Raw genomic sequence first — 10,493 nt, 5'->3', positions numbered from 1 at the left:
GAACGCACAGATCACACAGGTCACCAGGGACAAAAAAAAAAAAAAAAAAAAAAAAATTGTCACATGGTGTGAACTGCAGCTACGTCCCACATACAAAGGCAAGGACTTGCTGCTAGGGGAAACCAGCAACCTCAGGAAAAGGAAGAAAAGTCCCTCCTGCTCCCAGTTTATAATGTCCCTCTAGCGCCCTCTACTGGCAGAGAATAACACCAAGGCAGCGCGCAAAGGAGACCAGTTTCGATTGTCCAGTTTCACAAAGACTGGCAAAGAAGCTGTTTGGAGATAAGAAGCAATAATTTGATAACTGACACAGGAGATATTAATACAGAGTGTTGCAAATATTTTTTGCCAGTGTGTTGCTTTCCTGTTAAAAATATTTATTTAAAAGGTATTAATCTTGGGGTACCTGGCTGGCTCAGTGGGTAGAGAGAGCAACCCTGAGATCAAGGGCTGAGTTCAAGGCAGGGTGTAGAGATTACTTAAAAATTTTAAAAATCTTTTTTTTTTTTTAAAGTAGTGGATACTACCTAATTCAAAATAGAAAAAAATAAACACTTTTAAAAGCCTGCGACCTCTGTCCCCCACCTACTTGGTTTTTGCCCCCAGAGCCAACAGTTCAGTGTATCTTCCTGGAGGTTCTATGCCTATATACAATACTTATCTTTTAATTTATTCTTAAAAAAATTTACAAAAAGATGTTCTGTTCTACAGATTTTAAATGTTTCTGCAATTACACTTATTATTTTTTCACCTTTATGGATTCTGAATAATGTATCTCATTCAAGAAGGCCATTCACACTCCAAAACTAATTTTCCTATATTTTCTCCTAATAGTTTTATACTTTAGCTTTTACACTGACATCATTAAGCCATCTGTATTTTATATTCGAATATAAATCTGAGGTGGGGGTCAAGTTTTATTTTCTTCCAAGTGGTGGTCACAGAATTGCTTCATCCAAATCATTTACTATCAGGGGCCCCAAATCCCCACCATCAGTAACAACTGCCGAGGATGGCTTCATCCCACAAGTCCCTCTCCTGCATGCTTTCTTTGCCAGGTTGCTGGGACCCTCTTCCCTCCTTTGTGATATCTTGGTGGCTCCTCTTTCTGTGTTTGGGCTTTTCCACACTGATTGGCTGCACCTTGGCCTTTTCCTTGTTCTCTTTATGGGAATCTCCATCCTCACGATGCTTCGTCTTCCCCTCTCCCAGCTCCTCCTTGTCGCATTCTCCTCTTCCCTCCTCCCTGAACCTTCTGCCCTGGCCTTGATCGTGATCGCCAGCCTGATGAGCTCTGGTGGGATCCTCCTCCCAGAGGTGGCTGGTATCTTTCCTGCATTGTGCAGTATGGAGTTCAGGGGTCTTTCCTTGCACGGGTGGGCTTGGAAGCCACAGATTCTTGGAGAAATGGTCCTGTGTTTTCTGACAGTGGTTTAGAGATTCCAGTCTTTGCTTGGAGTGATGAAGTTTGGACCTCGGGGGTAACTGATTTTCTTCTGTTCTCTGCCTTGGGTGGGAACTGGAGAATGTGTGGGTCCTCGTGAAGGAGGGTCCCTGCTCCAGCATTAGAGGTCTGGGTGCAGTGTGGCCTCTGTCTTTGTACTCAGAATCTTCTGTCACCTTTCTAAAGCAAACCTCTGGTTGTAATCCTCTGGCTTTCTGCTTTCTAACATAATCCTCAAGTTCATGTTGAAAAGAGTCATAAATCTTAGAATTTTCTATTATGTTGACTATGGATGAATCTCTGCTAGGGAAGATGGAGGAAGAAATTTCTGTTAAATGTGTCATTTTGCTACAGATGTGTTCTTTGTCATTGAAGGGATAGGCTCTCATGCTGAGCGGTGTGAAGCAGGGCCTGCCTAGAAAGGTCTCAGGTGCTGGCAGAAAATGTCTGTATTGTGAGATCCATTTAACCTTTGAAAGGCCCCTGGAATTTACCCCCTGCCTTCCATCTTTGCTGCTCCCTCCCCTGACTGAGCCCCGCTTCTCTCACTGTGCTGCTACAGGTGCTACAACTCAGCGAGCCTTCGAGCCTGAACACACCCTTGAGTCACGCTCCAGGAAGCAGCCAGAGGAATTGTGTATTTTTTTCAGAGTCAGTCTTCCTTCCTTCCTTCCTCTCTCTCTTCCCCTCTCTCTTTCTTTCTCTCTCTTTCTTTCTGTCGGTCTGATTCTTCTTCCTATAGCCAAACCCCTTGGGTTCCCTATTGTTTTAAAATAGTCCTTATTAAGTCCCTGAGGCCACCCCCGGCTGGCCTGGACCTATCCTCAGTCTCCAAGCACCAGCCACAACTGCGGTCCCCCCTTTTTTCCAGCCCCTCTGTAACAGCCATGCTCCCTCAGGCCCTGAAACCTCTGCTCAGGCCCTTCCTGAGTCCTTACCTCAGCTGCTACTTTTCTCCACAGTCTGCTAGCTTGTCATGGCCCTGCCTGCTTCTGTGCCTCCTCTCTGCTTTGTTTTTCCTTCTGGCTTTGTTTTCTTAGTTGGGGTGCTATCTGTTAAGACAAACTGTTAAGACAGGCTGCTGCAGAGCAAACAGGTACACCCTGACCTCAGGGCCTTTGCCCTTCTCTGTCTGAAGCCTACAAAGCCCTTTATCTATTTAATCAGGAATGTCAGCTCTCACAGTTTCAATGGACACCCTCAACCTCTGGGACAACCCCTAGGTCCCTTCCCTACTCTGTTTTTCTCCAGGGCACTTTCTAAGACCTGATGCTGTGCTTTGAGATAATTGTGAAAATGCTGATTCTGAACCACTGGTCTGGGATGGGGCCAAAGACTCTGCATTTCTACCAAACTCCCAGGTGATGCTGATGCTGCTTGTTCCCAGGCTCCATGTTGAGCAGCAAGCATCTAAGTAGAATTTAACTTGGGAATCTGGTCTATCTCCAACCCTGGAATAGAAGTTCCTTACCATATCAAAATGTGTTTGACATAAAGTCAAGGCTTAATGCATACTGATGAGTATGAATCCGTGAGTGACGAGAGGCCCTGACCTCTCCTGACACTTCAGGTTCAGTGTGCGGGCCCACTAGGAAGCCCAGATCCAGGAAGTTCCCCCCTCCCCTCCCCACCTCTTCAGGTTCACACCTCAGCCACCGTCCCCCTCAACGAGCGCTCCAAATGCCACCACACGGAGCAGCAGACAAACGTGTTTGGTTCGCCTCTTACTAGGAACATACTAGTTTACTGAGAGAAATTTCCACATACAGATGCAACCTTCATCTCCTCAAGTTCGTAAGTTCTTGAGGTGGTGTAAGGAGAAGTCCTGTGGGTCCACAGGGAACAGAGGCCACTGGGCTAGAATCTCAAGAGGAAGTGAGGAGCCTAATGGAAAGTGTGTTTCACTCTGAGCTCCAGGAGAAGAATCCCGGCTTCCTCCTTGCTCAGAGGTCTCAGCAGCCCGGGGAGCCAGGAAACAGCAGGCCTCACCCTTTCCTTTGTCTTGGCTTTTGGGTTTTAGACCTCCTCATCCTATAGACCCAGGCTATCAGGAGAAACAAATCCTTTCAAGTTTTCAAGGTGATTCAGGAACACCTAAGCCAATCTTATCACCTTGGAATGCACTGTCCTGCAACCTAATCAACATTCTCCTATCTTGTTTGAAGTTTATTGTGAGAAAAATTTTAAATAAAATCCACCATCCTTAAATTGTAAAGTGTAGCACACATGCAGAAATAAAAAGCACAATGATTCATCACAAAGGAAATGCCCACCAACGCACATTCAGGTCAGTAAAGAGACACTGCCCACAGTCCAGAAGTCTGTCTAGTTCCCCTCCACATGTTAACTGTGGGGCACTAACTTGACCTCTGTGGTAATCTTGTCCTTCTGTATAGCTTATCACTTAAGACATCTCGAAATAAGGTAGTTTAGTTTTTTACTATGATTTTATTTATTTTTAAAAAAGTTTTATTTGAGAGAGAGTGAACATGGGGGTGGGTGGGTAGAGGGAAGGGGAGAAGCAGGCTCTCCACTGAGTGGGGAGCCTGACACATGCTTAGTGGACTGAGCCACCCAGGTGCCCCTTGTTTTTTTTTTTTTTTTTGTCTGAACTTTACATAGGTGGAATCATACACAATGTACTTCTTTTGTTCAGCATACTTTTGAATTTCACCGCAATGTGTTCTTTTTCATGGTTGTATGGTTTTGCATTCTGTTGAACTACATAATCACAGGTCATGTATCCATTCAAGGACTTACACATGTTTCTATTCTAGTCTAAGAGCAGAATCACTGGGTGACATGGCATTGCTTATCCGGCATTATCAAACACAGTAACACCAAATATTTTTTGAAAGAGGCTCTACCAGTTGAAATCCTCCCGCAGAAGTGTTTGATTGCTTCTCATTCTTTCTAATGCTTAGAATGATCAGACCTTAAATTCTGTATCTCATTTTAATAGTTAAAGTAAAATTCAGAGTAACCAAAAGCAAAACAAACCAAAACCAAACACAGGCATTTCTTAGTTTCCAAGGATACCGAGTACCTTTTGTAATAACCACTGGCTTTTTGGATGTTTCTCTCTTGTGAAGTTCTGGTGGAGGTCTCCTGAACATTTTCCTGCTGCCTTTATTGCATTTTCCCTATATTGTGCCAATGAGCCCTTTGCTGGTTCTACAGGTGTGAGATCTCCCACTCTTTGTCTTGAATTTTCATTCTCCTTGTGGCATCTTTTGATGGACAGCTAATGATAACGGGTGAAATTTCATGTGCTTGGCTCTATTCTCCCCATTTGGAGGGGGGACCTTTGAGACCACCCAGTCCAATGTCCTCTTTTTCTGTCCAGAAACAGCCCATTACACCCTTTCCTATTAGACCAAGACTATGACCTCACTGTGCCCTTACGTTCTCTGCATATTCTTACATACACGCTGAGGTGACTCCCTCCTTCCCTTTAAGGTCTATGGTAAACCTGTTTTCCGCACTCTTGGCCCCTCCAGGAAGCCCCTAGATCCCGTGAAGTCCAGCCAGTACCCATCTGTCAGGTACCCCTACCCAACACACTTCCTCCTGATTCTATCCCAGCTCCCTAAATGGCTAGGGTTCAAACCTCAAACCTGGGAGGAGACAGGGCTGGGCTCCAGTGTAGCCTTGGACAAATTACTTTGAATGATTCTCAGTCTCAGCTTTCTTCCATGTGAAATGGTGGGAGCAATGGTGATGAGGGAGTAGGAGGCTGGCTGAGAACGAAGCAGGGGCTGGCACCTTGCACCCCCTCTCCACCCACGCCCCTTGGTAATATGTGTGACATTCCACAGGCATCCCTGACTGCCCTAAAAGAAGAACACATGGTTATCTTGCAGAGATCACAGTCCTGCAAGGCAGGAGTCTCTCTTGGTTTACAAATGTCCTTGAGATTTACAACAAAGAAGTTACCTTATCAATAGCCCAATTTCCAAAGATACATAACTCAGTTCCTCAAGCCCTAATGCCACCCTCCCCTCTATAAAAAACCGAAGGAGATGGAGGTAGAAGGAAAAGTAAATAAAGTTAAATTTCTTTTAAAACCTAAATCTCACTAACAAGGACGTTTGATAGCAGGAATGTAACATCCCACCAGGAGACTCCCAATTGTCTTTATGTTAGTGCCTCATTAGAGGGAAAGTGGCCTTGGCTTGATAGTAACCAGGCCTTCAATATCCTGACAGTCTTCTTTACCCCAATAGCCCTTCTGAACAACCCTTTGTCCTCACCTACCCAACTCCTGTGTATATAACCAGCCACTCCTCACATGCCCGGCGCAGCAGCTCTTCCTGCCCACGGGTCCTGTCCCTGTGCTTTAGTAAACCACCATTTTGCACCAAAGATGTCTTAAGAATTCTTTCTTTAGTCGTCAGCTCCAAACCTCACCCCACCGAACCTGACTTAGGTTCTGGAACTTCATCAATGGCAGTTCCTTCTTTGATAGCTTTGGGGATGAGATGGACACCAATGTCACAAGCGCCCAGGCAGCATCCATTGTTATTAGGGGCTCTGGTCTCCAGGCAATCCAAGACACACTGGGATATCCGTACTGCCTGTGAGGGTTGTCCTTTTCTTTGGTTTGTTTCCTGTCCATTGGAGGTCCATACTTTATGGTCGCAGAGGAGCCTCCCAAGATGCTGAGTGCCCTTGGCAGCCAATGTTTCCAGGGCAGATAGCATGGGGGTGGGTGGCAGGGCAAAGACTAGAGTGCAGCCCTTCTCCTCCATGATTAGTGCACCCTCATATCATGGCCTCTGCTGCCGCATCCTTCCAGTTCTTTCACATGCTTTCCTCTGGCATTCTAGGTATGAGGACTGCTTACAAAGTACTGGATCAGTGTGCTCCAGCCTGAGGACTGCCCTCATGCCAGTCTGTGGAGGTTGTTTTTAATTATGTTGAATGTTTACATTGTGCCAAGCACTTTATATCCTCTTATTTAATCTTCACAATAGCCCTGCTTGGGTACATCTCTTATCTCCAGATTAAGAAACTCACCTAAAATCATGAAGTGTGTAAGTTAGCTTTTGCTGCCTCACAAACCACCCAACAACTTACGATTTAAAACAGCAAGCATTTATTTTTCACCATTTTGTAAGCTGGCCGGCCTGGCTCAGTGGGGGTCTGAAGGCCAAGGAACCTGGTATTTGGGGAAGAGGAAGAGTTAGTTCAAGGTCAACTGGGTGACGGAAACATGGCCACAAGTCTCTTATGATTCAACAGGGCCTGTACAAGGTGGCTGAGTAACAGAAGTAGCATGAAGGCAAGCAGGGGCACTTTCCAAATCTAGCTTGCGTCATATTTGCTGTTCTCCCTTTGGCCAAACCAAGTCCCATGGCCAAGCCCAGCAGTATGGGAAGGGACTACCTCAGGGGGGGCGGGGGGGGGGGGGGCGGAATTATTGCTGTCATTGGCCCGACAAGAAATGTACAACATAGCTTATAAGTGTCCAGCTGGAGTTCAAAACCAAGTTCGTTAGATCTGAAAGTTCAAAACTGTCTTGGGAGTTATTGCCCAGGGTCTGAGAATCCAGAATACTTCATGCATTGCCTAAACAAGTCAACAGACTTTTGCATGCACACCTGTAACTGTTTTGCATATGTATATACATAGTGCCATTAATAGACAAAAAATACACCTCAGTAAACATAGAAGCGTTTGTTCTGCTTCATTGCTTGTTTCCTTGTTTAGAGATTCCAAATATATTTGATTTACTTTTTATCACCTTCTTGCAAGTCTTTTGTATTATTTTCCTTACTTTTTTTTTGGCATTATCTTCATTATTCTCCTTTTTACACTTTATATCCTTTTTCTATGTTGTCTCTACTCTCCTGTATTCTTTTTATTTCCTAAATGCTTTTATTTCCCTGTTGCTATTTTTTTCCTGTGTCTGTCAGGGTCATTGTTTTGTAATCACGTCTAGCTGAAATTTGATGCTCCATGAATATTTCTGACTGAAAAAATAGAATTACTTTTTTTTTCTTTTTGCTGCATTACATTTTGTTTTCCCTGCAATTAATAATTATTTTTCTTTTTCAGTTGTGTAATTGTCTGGCCATTTTATTCCAGAGCTATTTTTCTAGTTGACGTGCTTTTCTCAAAGCTTTCATTAATATCTTATTTCAGCTCTTTCTGAAGTGTTAGGGCAGAATTTTAATCTGTTTTGTGTCTGCCTTTTTTCAGTGTCTTCCTGTCAAAATAGTTCATAGTTCATTTTTCTCTTACAATATTTTATGCATGCAAGATCACATTTTCCTCCTCTTTTCCAAAATTTAAATGAAATGTGTTAACCCTGACCAGTGAAGGACATTTCTAAGGACAAGGGAATGGCCTGGGGTACCTTTCTCAGCTTCACAACTCAGGGCTCCCTCTTTGTTATTGTGAAGGGTGCCAAACATGGTTACTTCTCACCTCTCAGGGCTAAGCCTGCTGCAGAAAATTCTGCTCTATTCCCTATTGGCCTCTGGGCCTTGCCTGTCAAAATACAAGATGTTGTATTTTGCTGTTATAGTCATTTCTGGGCTTTGCTTCCTCTGGAACCTTTTCCTGCTCCCTATTTGAGCCTACTCTTCTTCTTACTCCTAGTGTTACTTCCCTGCTTGATTTGGTTACTCAGCCTAGCAGGTTTTTTGTTTTGTTTTGAGGCAAGGTTTTGTCCTTCTGAAGGGAATGGTTGCTGGGGTCTTGCTGAAATCTTCAGGGTGTTGATTGCCTGGTGCTTCTGTTTCAGTTTTGCACTCACCAACTCAGAACCTGTGATGAGTTCTTCCAGTCTTGCAGTTCTTTTTAGACTTTTCTGGTTTAGTGCAAGGATAAATGATGGTTTGGGACAGGGCGGTGTCAAGGAAGATGCAGAGAACTGGACAATAGGAGAGAGAATTCAATAATTTAACCAGGAGGAATTACTGATAGGGTTGACGTAGGAGAGGAAGGGTTGAACACCTGATTCGGTGTTGTTAGTCACAGAGCTGGGGAAACTGGGTGGGGAGGAGGCGGGGAGGAATGACTGGTGATGAGGGAAGCAAGTACTCCTTTCCATTTCTAAGTGGAAATATCAACAAATGCAGTTGGATAGGAGTCTAGAACTCACAGAGAAGATCTAGTCTAGAAATAGAAATTTAGAGGTCATCAACTGTCTTACCATACGCCAGGTGGCTGAGCTAGCTGTCTGGCCTCTTCTTACAAAGGCATTAATCCCATTCATGAAGGCTCAATCCTCATGACCTAATTACCTCCTAAAGACACCATCTCCATATACCATGACACTGGGGATTAGATTCCAACATATGAATTTGAAGGGTGGGAAACATGTAATCAACAACATACAGGTAAGTTTAAAGCCATGGGCCTGGGTAAGATCACTTAGGATGTGTGATTGCAGAGTAGTAGGCTAGCTCTGGTCCCCGATGCACCATATGTGATGATGCACTTAGAGGTAGGTGGGGGAGGAGGAGCCAGGAAAGGAGCCCATGGGAAGGAGGAGCTCTTAGAGGTAAAGAAAATCGGGAGAATGTGGTGCTATGAAGGCTGGGGGAAGAGCATTTCAAAGAGAGATTGATCAACCAGATGGGAGGGCTGAGAGGCTGAGCTGAATACAAATAAAAAATATCCATTGGATTTGACAACATGGAGGCCATTGGAGACCTTGACAAGAACAGCTTCAGAGAAGCAGTAGGGACAGAAAATTAGGTGGAATAGGAGAAAGAGAGATGGAGAGGTGACCAAGTATGTGGACAGCAGGTGTAGACAAGGTTTGATGTGAAAGGGAAAAGAGGTAGCTGCAAGAGGATATGGCAGTGAAAGGAGTTGTTTTTTATTCTTTGTAAAGGGGAAACAGAAACCTGTCTGCATACTAATGGAATAATCCAGACCTGGAGAAGGTGAGAGGGTATAGGATCCACTGCATGAGGAGAGACTCGTTTTTAGTAAGAGCAGGGACACCTTCATTGTAATAGGAGGGAAGACCAAGAACCAAATTCTTGAGGGGAGTTCATAAATCTGGTGGTATGGCAATGAGTTAAGGCCCCTTCTGAAGGCTTCTATTTTCTCACTGGAGTGTGAGTTGAAGTCAGGAGCTGAGAAAGGAGGCCTATGGGAGGTGTGAGGAAGGGAAAGGTTTGAGGAGAGAGAATATAAAAGCGGTACCTTGGAGTGGGAAACTTACTAAGGAAACTTGATGGATTGGAGCTTTGTGGTTATTAGTTTATTTATTTTTTTTTTTTTAAGATTTTATTTATTTATTTGACAGAGAGAAATCACAAGTAGATGGAGAAGCAGGCAGAGAGAGAGAGAGGGAAGCAGGCTCCCCGCTGAGCAGAGAGCCCGATGCGGGACTCGATCCCAGGACCCTGAGATCATGACCTGAGCCGAAGGCAGCGGCTTAACCCACTGAGCCACCCAGGCGCCCCATGTGGTTATTAGTTTAAAATAAAATGGGCCATCTACCTTCTCTCCCTCTTTCCTCCCCTTCTTTCATTCTTTGCTATTTGGGGCCCAGGGCAGTAGGAGCCCAAGTAAGGTGGTGTGACCCAGAGATGGGCCAGGGCTGAGTAAGGCAACAGCTCAGCAAGGGTAGGGAGATTGGTTCATGCAGGAGGAAGGGTTGAGGGGGATAGATATATTGATATATTTTATTATATTTATATATCTTTTAGTGTACAAGCTAAAAATGTTTTTAGCAAAAATAATTCTGAAGTTAATATTAAAATTCACAACATTGTGAATGCAGACTTTTCATACCACAGAATCTTGTTATCCAAAGCGTATTTGATAATGAGGAAAATGAAGTTAAGCAACTCCCCCAAGTCACGTAACAATTTGATGTCATAGTTGAGATTAGAATTCTGGGATTCAGATTCACAGGCCATAGTTCTTTCTACAAGATACTGATGTTCAAATATTTGATATACTTATCATAAAAAAGGGAATTATCAGAATGAAAGCATCGGTTAGGAAAGAATAATCTGCTAGCATTTTATTTCTTATGAATTCCTCTCTTCAATTTCAGCTTTTTGGAAAAATTGTCATC

The sequence above is a fragment of the Mustela nigripes genome, chromosome 7 (genome assembly GCF_022355385.1).
Source record: "Mustela nigripes isolate SB6536 chromosome 7, MUSNIG.SB6536, whole genome shotgun sequence".
Taxonomy (NCBI): domain Eukaryota; kingdom Metazoa; phylum Chordata; class Mammalia; order Carnivora; family Mustelidae; genus Mustela; species Mustela nigripes.
The sequence above is the reverse complement of the archived record's forward strand: the minus strand, read 5'-3'. Positions refer to the sequence as shown.